The following is a 24,337-nucleotide window of genomic DNA, read 5'->3' on the forward strand; positions in this document are numbered from 1 at the left end:
TTAGCGGAGTCTGTAACCTGAAGCGTCTGTAACCCGAGGTGCCATTGTATGTGTTGATTTACTGTTGCAAGCCGCTCGGAATTGTCAAGGGACCCCGACGGTCGCCCGCTCCAACCCCCTGAGATATTTCCGTCTATTAAAAAGTGACTAATAGGTGCAATTAATTGCAATCGTATAATTCAGTTTCAAAGAGGAAAACTTAACCATCCCCATGCGCAAAAGCGAGGGCCGCGGCGGCTGCCCAGGCAGAGAAGAAAAAACACTCTGCACGTGTTCAGGGGACTTGTTCTCTCGCGCCGTGGCGCAGGAAGAGGAGCCCCAGCCCAAGAGAACGGGGTCCCCCCACCCACGTCTCCACGGCTCTCCTTTCCCAAACGCGCAATGCGCCCCGATGCGCTGCTGCTCACCTCCGTCCCGGCCGGTCGATGGAGAGGTTGCGGGTGGTCTCTCCGGGGCTCCCAAGGGGGCTTCTGTCCGGCGACGCCGCCTGCTCATGCCGCCGCCGTCGGGGCATCGTGCCGGGCTCCCATCGGGGTCCCCCTCCGGGCAGGTGCGCTTGGCTCTGGGGCGCAAAGACGAGCAGGGCGCGCCGGCTCAGCTGCGCTCGCCCGGCTCGCCCCGACTGAGCAGCGGCTGCCCGGCGGCTCCTTTCCCCGGAGCCAGCCGCCCGCCCTCCTTCCCTCTCTCCCGGGGCGGGGAACGGGGGTGGGGGTGGCGGGGGGGGGGAGAGAAGCAGCCATAACCCTCTCGTCGCCGGAGCCTCCGCGGAGAGCCCTAGCAGAACCGCGGAACTGGAAAGGGACCACAAGGGTCATCCAGCCCAACCCCAGGCTGCGACGCCCCAAGCAGAACTCGAACCCACGACCTTGGGATTAAAAGCCTCAGGCTCTAACGATCGAGCTGTTGCAACCGCCGTCTAAGGAGCCGCTTATCCCTCTGGGGTGGGTATGCATGGGGTGGGGGCACACACCCCCGACAGAGATCTCCCCCCCCCCCAAACACACAGCCCACGCACAGGCAGCCCCTTTGAAAGAAGGCAAAAAAAATGGATGGGGGGGTTTGAGAAGAAGGCAAAAAAAATGGATGGGGGGGTTTGAGAAGTGTCCCCCCCTCACACAACTATTTCCTATATACCTTCCCTGGTTAATAGGAGTCGTCCCCCCCCAAAAAAAAACCCTGCGTGCTTCAATGCCAGGAGATGGGAAGTAACAGAAAGTTGTTGAGGACTAGCCGCGTGAGTGAGCTTTGGTACTTTGAGCTCTGAAGAGTTTCCCTGGGTTGACGTGTCTGGGGGTGAGCTGCTGAAGCTGAACCCCCAAAGATGAGAGTGGGGAGGATCCCTCTCTGGGGGGGGGGGTTAACCGTTTGAGAGCCAGAGCCCTGGCCATCAGCCTGAAGTGAAGAGACTCATTGCTGGGGCAGGACGTTCATCATCATCATCACTTTTAATTTGTATACAGTAGTACCTCGGGTTACATACACTTCAGGTTACATACGCTTCAGGTTACACACTCCACTAAGCCAGAAATAGTGCTTCAGGTTAAGAACTTTATTCAGGATGAGAACAGAAATCGTGCTCCGGCAGTGCAGCGGCAGCAGGAGGCCCCATTAGCTAAAGTGGTGCTTCAGGTTAAGAACAGTTTCAGGTTAAGAATGGACCTCCGGAACGAATTAAGTACTTAACCCAAGGTACCACTGTACCGTCTTTCTATTTTACAATATTCAAGATGGTTTACAAGCTGAAGAAACAAAGAATGCACACCTTATAACAATCTAATGATAAGAAAACAGCTTTAAAATAAGCAATCTACATCAAATAAACCATCATTAGGATAGTATAAAATAATAATATCAGCATATAAAAATTAAACGGCTGCTCAGTCTGTAGAGCATGAGACTCTAAATCTCAAGATCGCGAGTTCGGTCCCGTGTTGGGCAGGCAATCCCTGCATTGCAGAGGGTTGGGCTAGATGACCGCAGGGTCCCTTCCAACGCTAGGATTCCTGGACTGTGGAGGTCAGGCCTGACTGGCTAGAACACAAGTCCACTTGGCAGCCCTTAAGAGCGGGGCGAAGCCTTATCAGGACTGCCCCATGTGCCCTCCTGAATTAGTCCATGCGGCGAATGAATCGCCAACCGCCCCTGAGCAGGGTTCACTTCCTCAAGACCAGCTTGGCAACAGGATACTTGGGCTCGGTCCCGAGTTCGAGATTAACCCGACGGGCACATGCTTTGCCAGCCAACCCACGGTGATAATTAACCTACTACGCAAAGCCGCAACGGTGCAGATGATCACCTTCTCCAACGAAGCTGAACGCTGGAAGATTCGGGGTGGAGAAGAGGGACTACTTATTCACACAAATGCATTGTTAAACTGCGGAACTCCCTGCCACAGGAGGCAGTGATGGCCAAAAGCTCAGATGGCTTTATTTATTTATTTTAATGTTTTTTTTAATTAGGAAATTAAACAAAACGTATTATCTTAAAACATATCATCCTTAACCCCCCCATTTTCTCCCTCCCATAAAACAACCCCCCTGCCCCCCCTGTCTTCCCTCAGTTCCAATATCTGGTATCTCTATAAATGCTATTCTCTGCATGTTACAAAATTGTATAAATCCTTAATTTATCTAATTGGTTATTATCAATAAAAAGTTTGTGAGTGTTTATTCAAAACCTGCCAAGGAGTCCAATTCACTTTGTTGCATCTTTAGATACTTTGTAAAAAGTTCCCATTCCTCTTTAAAGTCACAGTTATCCTTGTCCTATGTGTCAATTTTGCTAGTTCTGCATAGTCCATCAGTTCTCTTGCCATAATTCTTTAGTTGGGATTTCCTCAATCTTCCATCCTTGTGCTATTAAGACTCTCGCCGTTGTTGTCGCATACATAAATATCTTTTCCAAGTTCTTTGGCAGGTCTTTTCCTACAATCCCCAACAGAAATGCTTCAGGTTTTTTAAACAAATGTTAGATGGAACATTTTCTTCAATTCATCGTATATCATTTCCCAAAATTTCTTAATTTCATGACAGTCCCATCACATGTGGCAGAATGTCCCCTCCTTTTTCTTACATAAGTTTGAGCTAGTTTTGTACATTTTCCCTAACTGCACTGGTGTCACATACCATCTGTACATGATCTTCATATAATTTTCTTACAGCAGAGAACAATCTGTAAAATTTAAATCAATTTCCCAACAGCTCAGATGGCTTTAAAAGAGGACAGGACAAATTCATGGGGGCGTAAGCCTAGCAGTGGCTGTTGGTGTCTCCGCAGTTGGGAGGCAGCGATGCTTTTAAATTTCTGGAAACCGCAGGAGGAGAGAGGGCTCTAGTGCTCGGATCCTGCTTGTGAGTTTTCCTCTGGGTGGCCCCTGTGAGGACAGGATCCTGAACTAGGTAGGCCCTTGGCCACACCCAGCAGCCAGGGTTTTCTTGTATTCTTGCTGAAACTCCAGCTCCAGAGGCAGTCTACCCGTATTCCTAGGTTCTGAGGGGGCATTTGGCCGCCATTGAGAATGGAAAGCTGGACGAAATAATAATAATAATAATAATAATAATAATAATAATAATAATAATAATAACAACAACAACAACAACAACAACAACAACAATTTATTTATTATTTATATATTATTATTATTATTATATTATAATAATATTATATATTATTTATACCCCAACTTAATTAATTAATTAATTAATATATTATTTATACCCCAACTTAATTAATTAATGAACCAACTTAATTAATAATAATAATATTAACAACAACAACAACAACAACAATTTATTACTTATGCCCCGCCCATCTGGCTGGGTTTCCCCAGCCACTCTGGGCGGCTTCCAACAAAGTATTAAAATACAGCGGTCTGTTAAACATTAGAAGTTTCCCTAAAGAGGGCTGCCTTCAGATGTCTTCTAAAAGTCTGGTAGTTGTTTTTCTCTTTGACATCTGGTGGGAGGGATTTCCACAGGGTGGGTGCCACCACCGAGAAGGCCCCCTGTAACCTCGCTTTTCGCAATGAGGGAACCGCCAGAAGGCCCTTGGAGCTGGACCTCAGTGTCTGGGCAGAACGATGGGGGTAGAGACACTCCTTCGGGTATACTAGGCTGAGGCCGTTTAGGGCTTTCAAAGTCAGCACCAACACTTTGAATTTCGCTCGGAAACGTCCTGGGAGCCAATGTAGGTCTTTCAAGTCCGGTGTTATGTGGTCTCGGCGGCCGCTCCCAGTCACCAGCCTGGCTGCCGCATCCTGGATTAGTTGTAGTTTCCGGGTCATCTTCAAAGGTAGCCCCACGTAGAGCGCATTGCAGTAGTCCAAGCGGGAGATAACCAGAGCACGCACCACTCTGGCGAGACAGTCTGCGGGTAGGTAGGGTCTCATCCTGCGTATCAGATGGAGCTGGTGGACAGCTGCCCTGGACACAGAATGGACCTGCACCTCCATGGACAGCTGTGAGTCCAAAATGACTCCCAGGCTGCGCACCTGGTTCTTCAAGGGCACAGCTACCCCATTCAGGACCAGGGAGTCCTCCACACCTGCCCGCCTCCTGTCCCCCAAAAACAGTCCTTCTGTCTTGTCAGGATTCAACCTCAATCTGTTAGCTGCCATCCATCCTCCAAGATGGAGATGGGCCGGTGGCCCAACCCAGAGGCCAGGCTCTTAGGAACGGGAGGTGCGTTCCCCACTTTCCTCCAGGAAAAGGCGACCCCTCCCTCCATCGCAGATGGTCATTGCCAGCGGTTCCTCTTTCCCCAATCCTGTGGAAATCTCTCAACAGCACTCCTGCAACAATAAAGGATTGTTCTTGTCAGGAAACAATAAAAAGGTCTTTTTCTTGGAAGAAAGGAGTCACGTCCAGACACACCTCACCCTCTTCCGTCCTCAGAGCTGACGACGCAACCTCAATCCTCCTTTCCGGAGCCTAGGGAAGGATTCTCAAGACAGATAGAATCATAGAATCATAGAGTTGGAAGAGACCACAAGGGCCATCGAGTCCAACCCCCTGCCAAGCAGGAAACACCATCAGAGCACTCCTGACATATGGTTGTCAAGCCTCTGCTTAAAGACCTCCAAAGAAGGAGATTCCACCACACTCCTTGGCAGCAAATTCCCCTGTCCAACAGCTCTTACTGTCAGGAAGTTCTTCCTAATGTTTAGGTGGAATCTTCTTTCTTGTAGTTTGGATTCATTGCTCCGTGTCCGCTTCTCTGGAGCAGCAGAAAACAACCTTTCTCCCTCCTCTATGTGACATCCTTTGATATATTTGAACATGGCTATCATATCACCCCTTAACCTCCTCTTCTCCAGGCTAAACATGCCCAGCTCCCTTAGTCATTCCTCATAAGGCATCGTTTCCAGGCCTTTGACCATTTGGGTTGCCCTCCTCTGGACACGTTCCAGTTTGTCAGTGTCCTTCTTGAACTGTGGTGCCCAGAACTGGACACAGTACTCCAGGTGAGGTCTGACCAGAGCAGAATACAGTGGGACTATTACTTCCCTTGATCTAGATGCTATACTCCTATTGATGCAGCCCAGAATTGCATTGGCTTTTTTAGCTGCCGCCGCGTCACACTGTTGGCTCATGTCAAGTTTGTGGTCAACCAAGACTCCTAGATCCTTTTCACATGTACTGCTCTCAAGCCAGGTGTCACCCATCTTGTATTTGTGCCTCTCATTTTTTTTTTGCCCAAGTGCAATACTTTACATTTCTCCCTGTTAAAATTCATCTGGTTTGTTTTGGCCCAGTTCTCTAATCTGTCAAGGTCGTTTTGAAGTGTGACCCTGTCCTCTGGGGTGTTAGCCACCCCTCCCAGTTTGGTGTCATCTGCAAATTTGATCAGGATGCCCTTGAGTCCATCATCCAAGTTGTTGATAAAGATGTTGAATAAGATCGGGCCCAAGACAGAACCCTGGTTACATGCTGACTGCAATCCATCTTTCACTTACTTTTCCTCGTCTCCCTGTGATTCCTGCACTGCAGCGGGCTGGACTACATGACCGCTGGGGGGTCCCTGCCCAACTCCAAAATGCTAGGATTCCCCTTCCATACGTGACCTTCAAATCAAGCATCCAAACCAGAATTTTATAATTTATGGTTTTCTTTTTCTTTTTTCCATTTTATTGGGAGTTTTATTTACAACATAACACAAACCCCCACCCCACCCCAATACAGAAATACACCCTCATCAAACGTCAACACAACACACAATCAGCATAACATACAACAATACAAACAACCAAATAAAAGACTTCCTTTATCCTGTATCTGGTCTCCTTATTTACTTCTTATAAGCTGAATAATGATTAAGATTTTTCTAATTATAACTTAAATATCCCCAAAGTCTCCTGCAGACATTAATCAAAACAAGCCCAAGTATAGATAGGTAGCCATGTTGGTCTGCCCTAGTCAAAACAATTTTTTTTTCCATCCAGTAGCACCTTAAAGACCAACTAAGTCAGTTCTTGGTATGAGCTTTCGTGTGCATGCACACTTCTTCAGATACACTGAAACAGAAGTCTCCAGACCCTTCTATATAGTGAGAAGGTGGGGAGGGGTATTACTCAGAAGGGTGGTGGGAATGGGTGATTGGCAGATAGCTGTGATGAGCCTGTTGACGACTCTTAACGACTGCAATAGGTCTTACAGGAAAAAGCAAGGGGTGAGAAGATGAAAAATGGCTTTGTATTTTCCACAATCTTTAAATAATCTTCCTAACAATACTATACTAGCTACTATGGATGTGGAATCTCTGTATACCAACATCCCACACAACGATGGTTTACAAGCTATAAGGAACACCATTTCAGATAAAACCACAGCGGACTTTGCCACCAAACTCTGCCAATTTGTCCTTACCCACAACAACTTCAAATTCGGTGATGACCTGTTCCTTCAGATCAGCGGCACAGCAATGGGCACCCGCATGGCCCCACAGTATGGCAACATCTTCATGGCAGATTTAGAACAACATTTCCTAAACTCCTACCCACTCAAACCTCTCTTGTACCTGCGATACATTGACGATATTTTTATCATCTGGACACATGGTCATCAGACCCTGGACACCTTCCACCAGAAATTCAATGATTTTCACCCCACAATCAACCTAACAATGAATCAATCTATGCAAGAAATACATTTTTTGGACACTACTATAAAAATACAGGATGGGCGCATAGACACCACCTTATACCGTAAACCAACTGACCGACAAACATATCTACATGCCTCTAGCTACCATCCCAAACATACCAAACAGTCCATTGTATATAGCCAGGCACTACGTTACAGCTGCATCTGTTCCAATTCTACAGACAGAGACTCTCACCTAAGAGATCTACAGCAAACCTTTTTAGAACTAAAATACCCAGCAGATGAAGTTAGACAACAGATCAACAGAGCCAGACTGATACCCAGAGAGAACTTGCTGCAAGACAGACCCAAAAAAGAAAATAACAGAACACCTCTAGTCGTCACATACAGCTCCCAAGTTAAAACAGTACAACGCATCATCAGAGATCTACAACCTCTCCTGGACAATGACAGTTCTCTTTCTCAAGCTCTGGGAGGAAGACCTTTCATTGCCTACAGACAGCCACCCAATCATAAACGACTCCTAACCCACAATAATACTACAACCAGACTTAACGCGGACACTGGCACCAGAGCCTGCAATAAACCCAGATGTCAACTTTGCTGCCACATACACCCGGACAACACCATTACTGGCCCCAACAACATCACACATACCATTTCGGGACTATTTAATTGCTCATTGTCTAACATTGTGTATGCCATCAAATGCCAACAGTGTCCTTCAGCTCTCTATATTGGACAAACAGGCCAGACCTTGCGCCAAAGAATAAACGGACATAAATCTGACATCAGGAATCACAAGACAGAGAAACCAGTAGGAGAACACTTCAATCTCCCAGGACATTCTATACAAGATCTCAAAGTAGCTGATTTACTACAAAGGAATTTCAGAAATAGACTGGAAAGAGAAGCTGCTGAATTGCAACTTATTACCAAACTTAAAACCATGTTTGGCAAACTTAAAACCATGTTTGGTATCCGAAGAAGTGTGCATGCACACGAAAGCTCATACCAAGAACTAACTTAGTTGGTCTTTAAGGTGCTACTGGAAGGGAAGTCCAGGTATGTATTTTAGGGCACTGTTTTGTTATAATTTATGATTTAAGGTTTTCAATGAGAAATGTCTTTCTTTTTTTAATGCCCAGATTTCAAACGGGTGCAGAAATTGATTTGATTTCTCATTTCTGAGGACCTTCATGGTGTTGATTTGCCCTGAATTGTTCCCAGTGTCTCTAACATGGATTAGATTAGATGCCCCTCCCTCTGGCTTTCGGAATAGACAAGAGACACCCCCCCCATCTTTAACCACCTGATTGTACTTAAAATGGGCATGTGTGTGTGTGATTTTCCATTGCTTATGCAACACAACACAAGGGGTTAGATTGCTCTTCCTTTCCTGACAAATTTTTCCCTAAGTGTTTTGTATGAGGTTTTTGGGATCCTGGGTGCCACCAATAAATAGCCCCCTCCCCCTCCATGAATTTGGCCCACCCTCTTTTAAAACCATCACTGCCTCCTGTGGGAGGGAGTTCCACAGTTTAACAATGGGTATGCTTGGCCTGGAAAAGGGGAGACCGAGAGGAGCTATCAGAGCCATTTTCAAATATCTGAAGGGTCTGGCTGTCACGTGGAGCAAGAGGGAGCAAGCTTGTTTTCTCCTGCTCTGGAAGGTAGGACTCGAACCCATGGCTTCAAGTTGCAAGAAAGGAGAAAGGATATCCAGCCTGGATAATTAGCGTTAGTGGAGACTTGATGTTTTCATCCCCAAAAAAGTTTTTGATTTGGGTTTCCACTGAAACGAGGCTGCATTTTAATGCTTTAATGTTGTATTTTAATCTTGTTTTTTAAGTTGGATTTCAATCAATTGTTTTTATATCTGGTGTTAGCCGCCCTGAGCCCGGTCTTGGCTGGGGAGGGCGGGGTGTAAATATTTTTTTATTATTATTACTCCAGCTAAACAAGAGGAAAGAACTTTCTGACAGTAAGAGCTGTTTGAGCTTGGAGGTTTCTAAGCAGAGGTTGGATGGCCGTCTGCCATGGAAGCATGAGTTGAGATTCCTGCATTGCTAGGGGGGTTGGACTAGATGACCCTTTAGGTTCCCTTCCAATTCTACAATTCTATGATCTTTCTTCTTTGGCGATCCCTCTTAGCAGAGTACGATTGTCTTCCATAAACACAGTTTGAACAGTGAGTCCGTAAGTGACTGTGGAGGCCAATTCTGGATCCACACGTCCTTCCACAGTGGGGACATTGGTTTCCGGGTGGGAGTCGATCATGGTGTGGATTTGCCAAGCGTGCCTTCCTCTTAGCACGTTTCTCCCTTGCATCCTGAGTTCAAAACTTGCTTTTATCTGTCTTGAATCTCCCAACTTTCAGCCTCATGGGTTGTACACAAGTTCAAATAAGAGCCTTGCATCATTTTAAAAATGTCATCTCTGCTTATTCGTGTAACGGATGAAAGCAGGAACAGGGACTCGGATCCAGACTGTGTTACAACAAGTGCTCTGTTCGCTAAAACCAGGCAAAGTATAAGGTAAAGGGACCCCTGACCATTAGGTCCAGTCGTGGCTGACTCTGGGGCTGCGGCACTCATCTCGCGTACAGCTTCTGGGTCATGTGGCCACCAGGACTGAGCCGCTTCTGGCGAACCAGAGCAGCGCATGGAAATGCCGTTTACCTTCCCGCCGGAGTGGTACCTATTTATCTACTTGCACTTTGACGTGCTTTCGAACTGCTAGGTTGGCAGGAGCAGGGACCAAGCAACAGGAGCTCACCCCATTGCGGGGATTCAAACCCCCGACCTTCCGATCGGCAAGTTCTCGGCTCTGTGGTTTAACCCACAGCGCCACCCGCATCCCCCCAGTGTTGTCTAAGCGCCGACTCTGGGGTTGCGGCGCTCATCTCACTTTATCGGCCAAGGGAGCCAGCGTACAGTTTCCGAGCCATGTGGCCAGCATGACTAAGCCACTTCTGGTGAACCAGAGCAGCGCATGGAAATGCCGTTTACCTTCCCGCCGGAGTGGTACCTATTTATCTACTTGCACTGACGTGCTTTCAAACTGCCAGGTTGGCAGAAGCAGGGACCGAGCAACGGGAGCTCACCCTGTCACGGGGATTCGAACCGCCGACCATGCAATCGGCAAGCCCACAGTGCCACTCGCGTCCCCAGGCAAAGCATAGATCATGCTAAAAATCTCCCCGTCCATCTCTTCTTCCCCTCTCCCTCTGCAACCACACCTTGCATAATCCTTGCTTTTGCTAATCTTGAAATCTCAGGTAATTGCATGAGGCTGCTGCTAAGATTAGTGGCCTTAAGCCACCATACTTTTGATTCAGTTTCTTGCCCACCTGTTGACCTCCGGGTGCCCGGGACTACGATTCCCATCAGCCCCCCAGCCGATGGGAGTTGTAGTCTGAAGCGCTGGCAATTCCTGCTGACCTCCTCTTGCCTCGAAAGACAATGGAGTGCGCTGTCAGAGGGATGGCGAAGTTGCCTGCCGTGAGTGTCTTCTGTTGTTTTAAGTTCCACGTGACTTCCCTGCTGGCTCTGAAAAGAGACTCTCTAAATAAATGCTCAAATAATTGCTTTAATCTGCTAATTCCTGGCTCTGGGGGAGGAGAAAGCCTTCCAGCAACTGGGATGACTGCGTGACAGACCGAAACTGAGGTTTCCCCCCTTCTCTCAAACATTATTATCCTGGCCAGAGCTGGTGGCTGCAGGATTGGGCCATTTCGCATCTCGCCTCTCCAAAACATTCTCAATAGCTAGAGTGGAATGTACATGCATGCATATATTGTGTTTATTATATTGGTGCATTTCTAACTCCCTCTACCCCCTGAAGGAGCTTTAATTATTATTATTATTATTATTATTATTATTATTATTATTATTACCCCACCAACCACTCTGGACGGCTCCCAATCGAGTGTTAAAAACAATGCAGCATTAAATATTAAAAACTTCCCTGAACAGGGCTGCCTTCAGATGTCTTTTTAAAATAGGATAGCTGCTTATTTCCTTGACATCTGGTGTCAAGGACAGGGCGGGAGCCACTACCAAGAAGGCCCTCTGCCTGGTTCCTTGTAGCTTTGCTTCTTGCAATGAGGGAACCGCCAGAAGGCCCTCGGAGCTGGACCTCAGTGTCTGGGCTGAATGATGGGGGTGCAGATGTTCCTTCAGGTATACTGGGCTGAGACCGTTTAGGGCTTTCAAGGTCAGCACCAACACTTTGAATTGTGCTCAGAAACATCCTGGGAGCCAATGTAGGTCTTTCAAGATCCGTGCTATGTTTGTCTCAGCGGCCGCTCCCAGTCACCAGTCTAGCTGCCACATTCTGGATTAATTGCAGTTTCCGGGTCACCTTCAAAGGTAGCCCAACGTAGAGCGCATTGCAGTAGTCCAAGTGAGAGATAACCAGAGCATGCACCACTCTGGCTAGGCAGTCTGCGGGCAGGGAGGGTCTCATCCTGCGTACCAGATGGAGCTGGGAGACAGCTGCCCTGGACCTGCGCCTGCATGGACAGCTGTGAGTCCAGAATGACTCCCAGGCTGCGCACCTGGTCCTTCAGGGGCACAGTTGCCCCATTCAGGACCAGGGAGTCCTCCATACCCGCCCGAACCCTGTCCCCAAAAAACTGTACTTCTGTCTTGTCAGGATTCAACCTCAATCTGTTAGCTGCCATCCATCCTCCAACCGCCTCCAGACACTCACACAGGACTTTCACTGCCCTCACTGGTTCTGATTTGAAAGGGAGGTAGAGCTGGGTATCATCCGCATATTGATGGACACCCAGCCCAAACCAGTGGCGTAGCATGGGGGGTGTAGGGGGGGCGGGCGCAACATCTGGGGGTTAGGGTTAGGGGGCGCAAATCCATGGGTTAGGGGGTTCAAATTACTTGCCTTGCCCCGGGTGCTGACAACCCACGCTACGCCACTGGCCCAAACCCCCTGATGATCTCTCCCAGCGGCTTCATATAGATGATGATGATAATAATAATAATAATAATATAGGCCAGGTTGCGAGCTCAGTGCAGGAATGTTACAAGAGCTCCACAAAGACAAAGGCAACATCCCTCTTCTTTTTTGCCACTCCCTGCCAAAGCGGTATCTAAAGGTAGACCGTCTCTGAACATGGATGCTCCACTTAGCCGTTGCGGCTAATAGCTGCTGGTAGATGTTTCCTGCTCCTCATCGCTGCCTCGTCCGCTTTCAGAGTTGGTGACCATCACAATATCTCGGTGCCTGCAAAGTGCATAAATTGATGAGTTGCATCTCTGGGAGACCTTTCCTATCATCTGAACTCTTCTCGGAGACCCCAGTTCACACCCCCGGCCCCCACTTTTTTGACCACATCACACCAGCCTTCTTTAAACTGCGCTGGCTCCCAATTTGTTTCTGGGCTCGACTCAAAGTGCTTATTCCTCTTACCTATTAAGGCCTCTGTGGCTCAGAACCAGGATGGTTGAGGCCGGGCGGTTTTGCAGGGAGGGTGGCAGGGATACAGGATGAGGCCTTTTTGGTGTCAGCACCCGGACTGCAGAACTTCCCCCTTACATCTCTGTTGTCCTTTAGGTGGGTGATTAAGGAATTTTTGCACCACCTGGTCTGTGTTTTAATTTTACCCAGCAATGGTTTTTGTTTTTCCGGCTTATTGTGACTTGAACGCTCTTTCTAAGTGCATTTGTTTCTCTTTGCCAAATGCCTTCCGGGCTCTTTTTGGAGACGACAGGCAGTCTCGATGTGCTTCTGTCAATAAATAAAGACTTATTGAGGGCTGGCGCACTGCTTGGTCGCAACACACGTGAGAGCCAGTGTGAGCCGCTGAGAGCCAGTGCGGTGCAGTGGTTAGAGCGTCAGACTAAGACCAGGGTTCAAATCACCCCCAGGCCATGAAGCTCACTGGCTGGCCTTGGGATCCGGGCACTGCCAATCTCAGCCTAACTTACCTCACAGGGTCGTTGTGGGGCCTCCTCTCCTGGGTGCAAGCCTGGGCAGTGTGTGTGGAGATCGCGGGCTGCTGAGATGACAAGACCCCCCCCCCTCAGCCTCAATGATGTTGCAATAAACGAAAATTTGCCCTTATTCCCTTATAGAGTCCATTCCAGGTTCTCCATCGGTCGGAGGAAAATAACAGAGGCCAAGCAGAGAATATTGAGAAGCAAAGCAGCTCGTAAGCCTGATCTTTATTGAACTGTTGCAACAGGGTGCTCCCCCCACATGCAGGAAAGGAGGAGGAACCCAGAACAAAGGTGTGCCTGCCCTTATATAGACATTTTAAATTGCCCACCCTGAAGCCCACCCCAGAAACATCATACCTACATCACAGAAAGGGGTGGTCTACAACAGAAATCTTAGTGCATTGTTTACCAGAAACCTGAGTGTGTTGTTTACCTCTTGTCTGGCAGGTCACCTGTTAATGCTAACTGGATTGGATACCCTGGGGAGCCTGGCCAGTCTTTTGTAATGATAAATACTTAGTTCCTGAGCCAGGTCACAGGCTCACCCTATTCATACACAGACAGACATAGCCTTAAGACAGGATTTGTGAAGGAAAAGACAAGGGGAGGCTTTTCCATTTTCCTTTGACTTTGCAGGGAAAACATTTGGTCAGTTTGGGAACCAAAATGGCTTCATGGCTGTTTTCCTGGGCTGCTTCAGACATGTGGTTTATATATTTATGTACATGTTTGCTTGGTACATTTATGAACATTTATTACATATCTAAGAGCTTAGGCACCATCCAACCGTCATAGGGATTTGTGTAACTTTGCTCCAGAGCCTTTTCTTCTCCTGGAGATGTCCTACGAGGCAGTGGGGGTTTAGGATCAGAGCTTTCCTTCTCCTTGATGGGCTCCTTTCCCAGGTGGACAAGCCCCATTTGCCCCTCATTTCCCTCTACATCATGTGCAGAAACCCTCTTCTTGCCCGTTGGAGTTGGACCGTCTCTTGGTCTTGCTCCATCCACCAGATCCTGTCTTCGCATGCAGGGGAAGCCCCTAACTCACTGAGGATTTAGTTACAGATAGGTAGCCGTGTTGGTCTGCCATAGTCAAAACAAAAAAAATTCCTTCCAGTAGCACCTGGAATTTCAGAAATAGACTGGAAAGAGAAGCTGCTGAATTTCAACTTATCACCAAACTTAAAACCATGGAGAGTCCTGGTCTGAACAAAGACCTTGGATTCTTATCTCATTATACATGACAAAGCCATTTTTCACCTTCTCACCCCTTGCTTTTTCCTGTAAGACCTATTGCAGTCGTTAAGAGTCGTCAACAGGCTCATCACAGCTATCTGCCAATCACCCATTCCCACCACCCTTCTGAGTAATACCCCTCCCCACCTTCTCACTATATAGAAGGGTCTGGTGACTTCTGTTTCAGTGTATCTGAAGAAGTGTGCATGCACACGAAAGCTCATACCAAGAACTGACTTAGTTGGTCTTTAAGGTGCTACTGGAAGGAATTTTTTTTGTTTTCACTGAGGATTTGACACCCATCGGCTCCCCTCACCTGGTTTAGCCGCCCAGCCAAAGCCGTTTCCCGGGATTGTGGCTGCAGTTGCTGTAGTGGAAATGCGGAAGACAATTGTATTTCGAGGAGTTAGGTGGCATGTCCCTTTCCCTTTAACATCCCCAGTTTGAGAACTGCTGGATTCTTGTGTTTCACACACCTGTCGGTAGTTTCCTGGGTTCTTCTGTATCCTGTATACCTGAAGGAGCGTCTCCACCCCCATCGTTCAGCCGGGACACTGAGGTCCAGCTCCAAGGGCCTTCTGGCGGTTCCCTCATTGCGAGAAGTGAGGTTACAGGGAAGCAGACAGAGGGCCTTCTCGGTGGTGGCGCCCTCCCTGTGGAACACCCTCCCATCAGATGACAAAGAAATAAGCAGCTATCTTCTCTTTAAAATACATCTGAAGGCAGCCCTGTTCAGGGAAGTTTTTAATATTTGATGCTGTATTGTTTTTAACACTTGGTTGGAAGCGTCCCAGAGTGGCTGGGGAAACTCAGCCAGATGGGCGGGGTATAAATTAATAATAATAATAATAATAATAATAATAATAATAATAATAACCCAGTGCTGGCTGGATGCCCAGCTGCAGGTAGTGGGAGACTCTCAGCCGCTCTGTATTAATTCCATCTCAGGGTCCTGGGCTAATCATGGATTACATCAAGGCAAGCTATAAAAACCATAGGTGGGAGAGCTTCTACCCAGGTCAAAGGACCTGATGCTGGGAGACCGGTGGTTGGGGTCTTTCTCCTGCTGCTCCACCTGGGGCTCCGGGCAGCGGAAGGGGAGACTGGGTAGCCCCTGTCGGGTATGTTTTATGCTTTGCATGCCTGCTGTTTATTTGTTAATAAAACTGTTTTGGTTCCCCTTCCACCTTCTCATTCCTTTTGTCCTGATATGCTTGGAAAGAACGGCTGTATTTGGCAGCACAATTACCTGCTAGCAGCTCCAAGAGCCACAGGTGAGAGTGGAGTTCAGGGTGGGGGAGCCAAAGGTGGGCAAGCTGCCCCAGAAGGAGAGAGAGAGAGAGAGAGAAAGGGGAGGGAGGGAGAGAAGGGGGGAGAGAGAGAGGGGGGGAGAGAGAGAGAAAGGGGGGGGAGAGAAAGAGAGAGAGGGGGGGAGAGAGAGAGAGAGAGAAAGAAAGGGGGAGAGAGAGAGGAGAGAGAGAGAGAGAGAGAAAGAAAGGGGGAGAGAGAGAGGAGAGAGAGAGGGGGGGGAGAGAGAGAGAGAGAAAGAAAGGGGGAGAGAGAGAGGAGAGAGAGAGAGAGAGAAAGAAAGGGGGAGAGAGAGAGGAGAGAGAGAGAGAGAGAAAGAAAGGGGGAGAGAGAGAGAGAAAGGGGGAGAGAGAGGGGGGGGAGAGAGAGAGAGAGAAAGAAAGGGGGAGGGAGAGAGGAGAGAGAGAGAGAGAGAGAGAGAGAGAAAGGGGGAGAGAGAGAGGAGAGAGAGAGAGAGAGAAAGGGGGAGAGAGAGAGAGAGAGAGAGAAAGAGAGAATGAAAAAGAGAGAGAGAGAAAGAAAAAGAGAGAATAAAAAGAGAGAGAGAGAGAAAGAAAAAGAGAGAAAGAAAGAGAGAGAGAGAGAGAGAGAGAGAGAGAGAGAGAAAGAAAGAAAGAAAGAAAGAAAGAAAGAAAGAAAGAAAGAAAGAAAGAAAGAAAGAAAGAAAGAAAGAAAGAAAGAAAGAAAGGGCTGAGTTGGCCACAAGAGGCAAGAGGGGACTGGACGGTTTTGCAAACCTGCCCCAGTGGCTCGTTTTGCACATGCAAAAGCCATTTGCTTGAACCCGCAGCCGCTAAGTGCGCAATGGGCTGTGGGATCAAACGGTGGGGGCAGCCCAGAACGATCAGTGGCGCAAAGAGCCTTCCTTTTCGCTTCCGTTGATGTTTGCAGATACAGCCTTCTTCTGCCAAGTCATTGCACTGCACAGGAAGAGGCCTGGCTTCCTTTTGCAACTTGAGTTCTGCGTCCTCCAATCTGTTCCTTTCAAGGGGGCAGCCCCACCTCTGCTCGCCAGCTGCCCCTCTCGCCTCCTTCCCAAGGCAAGGTGGTTTCCAAGACCCAGTTCCTTCCTCCTTTCCTATCCAGAAGCTGAATCAGCCAAGCTATTCTTATCACTCTTATGGAACCTCCAGCGCCAGGGGCAGTCTATCCAGATTCCTGCCTACCAGTTGTTGGAAACCGGAGAAGGGGGGGTGGCCCTTGGGCTCGGATCCTGCAATGCTATTCTTACCTTCTAGAGGGGAAGTCTAGTGGGTGTGAGCGTTGAGCCCAGAGCAGGCACCCTGTGGTGGCAGAGGCAGCTGCCAGGAGCCGCAGGGTCTGGCAGAAGCCACCAAAGCCGACTCGAAGCTGGGGCCCTAATCCTGTTTGGGTGCTGTGCCTGCTGGACGCTAATATTTTAATAGCACACGAGTGTTGTTGTTCTTGTGGGTTATTAAAAGATGTTATTATGATTCAACTCCCCCATCCCCTCTTAAGCCCTTTGTGAGTCAGTGGCAAAAGGAAAAGGAAAAAAAGTCAAATAAATAGGGAGAAAACAAGCAGGGCACATATCTTAAAATCCAGTACAGTGGTACCTCGGGTTACAGACGCTTCAGGTTACAGACTCTGCTAACCCAGAAATAGTACCTCAGGTTAAGAACTTTGCTTCAGGATGAGAACAGAAATCACACAGCAGCAGCAGGAGGTCCCATTACCAAATTAGCTAAAGTGGTACCTCAGGTTAAGAACAGTTTCAGGTTAAGAACGGACCTCCAGAACGAATTAAATTCTTAACCCGAGATACCACTTTATATCTGAAGGAGCATCTCCACCCCCATCGTTCTGCCCGGACACTGAGGTCCAGCTCCGAGGGCCTTCTGGCGGTTCCCTCACTGCAAGAAGTCAAGTTACAGGGAACCAGGCAGAGGGCCTTCTTGGTAGTGGCGCCCTTCCTGTGGAACGGCCTCCCTTCAGATGTCAAAGAGAACAACAACTACCAGACTTTCAGAAGACATTTGAAGGCAGCCCTGTTTAGGGAAGTTTTTAATGTTTGATGTATTACGGTATTTTAATATTTTGTTGGAAGATGCCCAGAGTGGCTGGGGAAGCCCAACCAGATGGGCGGGGTATAAATAATAATAATAATAATAATAATAATAATAATAATAATAATAGGATTGCAGGGTTGAAAGAGACAACAAAGGATCACCCAGCCCAACCCTCTTCTCACTTCCATTGTTTAAAATAAAAAGGTAAAGGGACCCCTGACTATTAGGTCCAGTCGTAGCCGACTCTGGGGTTGCGACGCTCATCTCGCTTTACTGGCCAAGGGAGCCGGCGTACAGCTTCCGGGTCATGTGGCCAGCAGGACTAAGCCACTTCTGGCGAACCAGAGCAGCACACGGAAACACCGTTTACCTTCCCGCTGGAGTGGTACCTATTTATCTACTTGCACTTTGACGTGCTTTTGAACTGCTAGGTTGGCAGGAGCAGGGACCGAGCAACGGGACCTCACCCTGTCGCAGGGATTTGAACTGCCAACCTTCTGATCGGCAAGTCCTAGGCTCTGTGGTTTAACCCACAGCGCCACCCGTGTCCCTTCCAGCCAGATGGGCGGGGTATAAATAATAAATTATTATTATCATCATCATCATAAGATTGCAGGGTTGGAAGAGACCACAAAGGATCGCCCAGCCCAACCCTCTTCTCACTTCCGTTGCTTAAAATATTGCAGTTTTATTACACCAATACCTACAAATTTCCTACAAATAGCTCAAGGTGGTCTATAGGGTTTCCCCCACACACACATTTTACCTTCACAACAACCCTGTGGTGTAGATCAGCTTGGGAAGGGATGGCCGGCCCCAAATCAGGACAAGACAAGTTCTCTTTGCAGTTTGGGAGAGCAGCTTTTACCCTCCACTCACCAAGAGCCGCACAGACTCCGAACAGGGGACCAGAGTGAAAGGTGGACCCAGGGGAAGCCTGCTTTTAACAAGATCAAGGGCTGATCTCCAGGAGGAACACCAGACCCCAGTGCAGGATTTAATGTGAACAGGGCCTCGCAAAGTCTCTGCCCCAGAGATCTTCCTATGCCAAATCCTTATGGGGTGGTTGAACTGTTAATCTGTGGAACTCCCTCCCACAGTGATGCTAACCAACTGAGGTGGCTTTAAAAGAGGATCAGACATATTCATGGAAGAGAGGGCCGGGCAAGGTCCATAAGGCTGGTCTGATGTTTTTAAGTTATCATAAAGTCAAAATTTTTTAGAGTTGGAAGGCTCCCCCAAGGTCATCTAGTCCAACCCCAGCAACAGTGCAGGATTCTTTTGCCCAGCGCGGCATTCGAACCCATGACCCTGAGATTCAGAGCCTCCTGCTCTGCTGGCGGTTCTTACGAACTGAAGCACGCCACAGCTGTGACCTGGGAGCAAGGGGTGCAGGAACTTTGCCGAAGCAAAGTAGATCCGGATCCGGCCCGTGTGTCCGCACAGAACCCCGGCTTGCCAGGAAGCCCCGGTGTTATGTCCTGAGTTGAATATGATTCAGAATGCAGCAGTCTGATGGGGGGGGGTGTGATCCACTAAGACTTTTATAACATTTCATACACCAACCAACCATGGGTTCCACTGAAGCCTAGAACTGGATAACCTGGCCCTTTCTCTTCTCGTCTCCTCCCGACTCAAAGTGCTTGCACCTCTAGATGGCCAACAACCTCTTTGACCTGCAATTGGGCTCCACACACTCCTGTCACAGCAGGATCTTCTTTGTGGTCTTTGCCTTTTTGCGGAAGATGGGCTTTCTTTGGCCACCATAGCCACTCTGCTTGCGATCATATCCCCGCTTTCCCTGAGCGTACAAAGATTCCTTGCCCTTCTTGTACTCACCCAATGTATGTTGAAAAACCTCCAACCAAGGAGAGTGTTATGTACTGAGTTGAATAGGATTCAGAATGCAGCAGTCTGATTGGTCCTAGAACAATAGGATCCAGAATGCAGCCGTCTGATTGGTCCTAGAACAATAGGATTCAGAATGCAGCAGTCTGATTGGTCCTAGAACAATAGGATCCAGAAGGCAGCAGTCTGATTGGTCCTAGAACAATAGGATCCAGTAGGCAGCAGTCTGATTGGTCCTAGAACAACAGGATCCAGAAGGCAGCAGCCTGATTGTTCCACAGGAGCCACCCAATCCAGCTCCAGGTGGAAGTGAATCCGCAACCTGATTGGCCTACAGGAGAATCCCGGAATTAGCCAATCACGTGGGGCCCATTGCGTAAATAATGTATATAAAGCAGACATTCTGGGGGAACTTCCATTCCTCCTCACTACTATGAGCTGAATAAAGAGCATGAAATCCACTGTCGACTCCAAGTAGATTTAACCCACAGACACCGCCTTGAAGTGGCGCTGAAGAAAGGGGGAGCAGCGAGAGCATCATAAACAAGCAAGCAAAGGAAAAACCGGGCCTGAAAAATTAGAAAAGAATGAGGCTTCTGAACATGCGCGGAGTGCGCAGCCTTCCTCAGGCCCCGAGCCATTGCTGCTCGCCTTAGCTGGGGCTGGAGACTCCCCAGTCAGATGATTGTTTTTAACACTTGATTGGAAGCTGCCCAGAGTGGCTGGGGAAATGCAGCCAGATGGGTGGGGTATAAATAATAAATTATTATTATTATTAGTGATGTATGGAAGTGAGAGCTGGACCATAAAGAAAGCTGATCGCCGAAGAATTGATGCTTTTGAATTATGGTGCTGGAGGAGACTCTTGAGATCAAACCTCTCCATTCTGAAGGAAATCAGCCCTGAGTGCTCACTGGAAGGACAGATCCTGAAGCTGAGGCTCCAAGACTTTGGCCACCTCATGAGAAGAGAAGACTCCATGGAAAAGACCCTGATGTTGGGAAAGATGGGGGGCACAAGGAGAAGGGGACGACAGAGGACGAGATGGTTGGATAGTGTCTTCGAAGCTACAAACATGAGTCTGACCAAACTGCGGGAGGCAGTGGAAGACAGGAGTGCCTGGCGTGCTCTGGTCCATGGGGTCACAAAGAGTCAGACACAACTAAACGACTAAACAACATTTTAAAGCCATCTAGTATAGTTAAAGCCATGGTTTTCCCAGTAGTGATGTATGGAAGTGAGAGCTGGACCATAAAGAAGGCTGATCACCAAAAAATGGATGCTTCTGAATTCTGGTGCTGGAGAAGACTCTGGAGAGTCCCATGGACTGCAAGAAGATTAAACCTCTTCATTTTGAAGGAAATCAGCCCTGAGTGCTCACTGGAAGGACAGATCCTGAAGCTGAGGCTCCAAGACTTTGGCCACCTCCTGAGAAGAGAAGACTCCCTGGAAAAGACCCTGATGTTGGGAAAGATGGAGGGCACAAGGAGAAGGGGAGGACAGAGGACGAGATGGTGGGACAGTGTTCTCAAAGCTTCCAGCATGAGTTTGACCAAACTGCGGGAGGCAGTGGAAGACAGGAGGGCCTGGCGTGCTCTGGTCCAGGGGGTCACGAAGAGCCGGACACGACTAAACAACATTTTAAAGCCATCTAGTATAGTTAAAACCATGGTTTTCCCAGTAGTGATGTATGGAAGTGAGAGCTGGACCATAAAGAAGGCTGATCACCAAAAAATGGATGCTTCTGAATTCTGGTGCTGGAGGAGACTCTTGAGAGTCCCATGGACTGCAAGAAGATCAAACCTCTCCATTCTGAAGGAAATCAGCCTTGAGTGCTCACTGGAAGGACAGATCCTGAAGCTGAGGCTCCAAGACTTTGGCCACCTCATGAGAAGAGAAGACTCCCTGGAAAAGACCCTGATGTTGGGAAAGATGGAGGGCACAATGAGAAGGGGATGACAGAGGACGAGATGGTGGGACAGTGTTCTCGAAGCTACCAGCATGAGTTTGACCAAACTGCGGGAGGCAGTGGAAGACAGGAGGGCCTGGTGTGCTCTGGTCCCAGGGGGTCACGAAGAGTCGGACACCACTAAACGACTAAACAAAATTATTGTTATGGGCAGTGCATTTGTGTGGGAGAGAGAAATGGAGCCAGATTTGGAGCTAAGGACTTCTGTTGCTTGGTTTTCTCCTTGCGGCCTCTTCTAGAAGGAAGCAACATGATACCAACACAGCCAAGTGGAACGGAGCCAGCATGACTTAAGGACGATGCGCTCAATAAGTAAGAAGGCGGGGGGCACAAGAAGAGGGCAGGCAGGGAGCTGAAAGCTTCCTCAGATCAATTTGGCACCATTGTAGCTGAAGACAACTGGGGACTGGAGGTGGGGTGAGGGAGGCGAGGGAAAGAGGGGTCTCATCCTTTGCCAACTGAGTGCCCTGCCAATGTTTTGGACCACAACTCCTATAAATGGCTGAGCTGCCTGGGGACTGCTGGGAGTTGTAGTCCAGGACAGGGGTCAGCAGGGGGCCGGTCTTTGTGGGGGGCCGGACTATATTTTGAAAAAAAATATATGAAAAAATTCCTATGCCCCACAAATAACCCAGAGATGCGTTTTAAATAAAATGACACATTCTACTCAGGTAAAAACACACTGATTCCCGGACCGTCCAGGCCGGATTTAGAAGGAGATTGGGCTGGATCTGACCCCAGGCCTTTGTTTGCCTACCCATGGTCTAGGTCAGGGGTCTGCAACCTTTAAGACAAAAAGAGCCACTTGGACCCGTTTCCGAAGGAAAAAAAAACTGGGAGCCGCAAAACTCGTCATTATAAAAATAACTTTTTTGTCACTTTTTATTATTTCTTTGTTTGACCCCTCAGAATTACTCCTCCTCATAGAAATAAACATTAAATTAACAAGTTACCTTTTGGTGTGTGTGTGTGTTCTTCACTCCCCTTCAAAACAGTGACCAGCGTACATGCCCCCTTTCAATGCAGTGACCAGCGTACATGCCCCTTACAACGTAGCGGGCGGGCGGGAAGGTGACGTCGGGACGGTGCGTGACTAACGCACGCACCGCCCCCATGCGACGTCACAGCCAGTACAGTGCCCGTCACAGTGGGGAGTGTCGGGGCGCACAATGCGCCTCCTCCCCTCGCTAGTATCCGCCCCGGAGCCGCGGCAAAGGTGTAAAAGAGCCACATGCGGCTCCGGAGCCGCGGGTTGCAGACCCCTGGTCTAGGTTGTCAGACCCTGGAGGAGATGGGCAGCTTCTGAGAAGCCGCCGGGATGCTCAGATGTCCTGAGGCCCCCAAGGCAGGAAAAATTCAGGGGTTCCTCCCCGCTTTCCACTCAGCCATGTGGCTCATTGCAGCCTGTGGGTAGTTCCCCGGTGATGGGACTTCTTCTGGTACCCATGGGACCGCCTCTCCTGGTATGCCCCATGCAGGACCTTAAGGTCCACAAATGACAACATTTCGGAGGTCCCAAGTCGCATGGTGGTTAGATTGGTCTCAACTAGGGCCAGGGCCTTTTCAGCACTGGCCCCGACTTGGTGGAATGCTCTGTCACAAGAGACTAGGGCCCTGCGGGACTTGACATCTTTCCGCAGGGCCTGCAAGACAGAGCTGTTCCGCCTGGCCTTTGGTTTGGACTCACTCTGACCCTTATGTTTCCCTCCCCTTATGGTCTTGATCTATCAGCTACTTTTAAAATGAGGCTGCATTTTAAATTGCATTTTAACCTGTATTTTAAATTGGTTTCCCCCCCTGTTATGTTTTTACTGTAATTTTACTGGTGTTAGCCACCCTGAGCCCGGCTCTGGCCAGGGAGGGTGGGGTATAAATATTATTATTATTATTATTATTATTATTATTATTATTATTATTATTATTATATTAAATGGGCTACCTACCATCCTGTTCTTGCACAAGCCAACCAGGTGCCCATATGGGAAACCTGCAAGCAGGATTCGAGCACGGTATCCTCTTCCAGAATCGTAGAGTTGGAAGGGACCCCCAAAGGTCATCCAGTCCAGCCCCCTTGCAATGCAGGAATCTCAGCTGAAGCATCCATGACAGATGCCCATCCAAGCTCTGCTTAAAAACCTCCAAGGAAGGAGAGTTCGCCACCTCCGAGGTTCCCCTGTCAAACAGCTCTTACTGTCAGAAAGTTTTTCCATACGTTTGGTCGGAATCTCCTTTCTTGTGACTTGAAGCCATGGGTTCGAGTCCTGCCCTCCAGAGCAGGAGGAAACAAGCTTGCCCCATCTTCTGTGACATAGCCCTCTCAGCCCTATCTCCTCTCAGTCTCCTCTTTTGGTTCCTAGCATCTGGTCCTGCTCTAAGTCCCACTGCCTCTGAATGTGGAGGGTCCATTTTTAGCTGCTAGGGCCAAGTCCTACCAGCCTAGCCAGGCGTAAATAACAGATCAGTCTGCCTTATGCAGAGCCAGACCATTGGCCAAGCGGTGTCTACTCTCAGAGCAGCTCTCCAAGGCCTGGATCAGAGATAAGCCGTTCCCACGACTATTACTAGAGGCCCTGTTAAATGGAGATGTCAGAGGCTGGCTGTTTGCAAAGTGTGCTGTCGTCGCGGCTGAGCTTTGGCCCCAATAAAACGGTCTGCAATGCTCTTTAAAAGCCAAATCAGCCAGTAGCCGTAAACGATGAATCTTCTAAGTTGTTCCTTTTCCTGCCTTTTAAGATGCATCTTTCTCTGCCTGGTCCTAGCGCCAATTACGGCAAGGGTGGGTGGCTGGGGAATCCAGATTCAGTGCCTCAAAAGAGGAGGTGTTAGCAGGGAAAGCCACGGAGGAGCAGAGAGAGATTTGGAGGCGGAAGCACAAAAAGCCGCA

At 48.6% G+C, this 24,337-nt stretch overlaps 1 protein-coding gene and 1 long non-coding RNA gene across 5 annotated transcripts in view; one reads left to right on the forward strand and one right to left on the reverse strand.

The window, feature by feature from the left end:
- Positions 1 to 616, reverse strand: part of GPR4 (G protein-coupled receptor 4) — a 38,652-nt gene extending 38,036 nt beyond the window's left edge. Inside the window, exon 1 of the mRNA XM_081922274.1 lies at positions 408 to 616. The gene's annotated coding sequence lies outside the window, so the exon portion shown is untranslated. The remainder of the gene's footprint in view (positions 1 to 407) is intronic.
- The window catches only part of LOC309376255, an 83,751-nt gene that overhangs the window by 46,528 nt on the left and 12,886 nt on the right, over positions 1 to 24,337 (forward strand). The window lies entirely within an intron of this gene.

Source organism: Podarcis melisellensis, assembly GCF_964234715.1.
Source record: "Podarcis melisellensis genome assembly, chromosome: 8".
NCBI lineage: Eukaryota > Metazoa > Chordata > Lepidosauria > Squamata > Lacertidae > Podarcis > Podarcis melisellensis.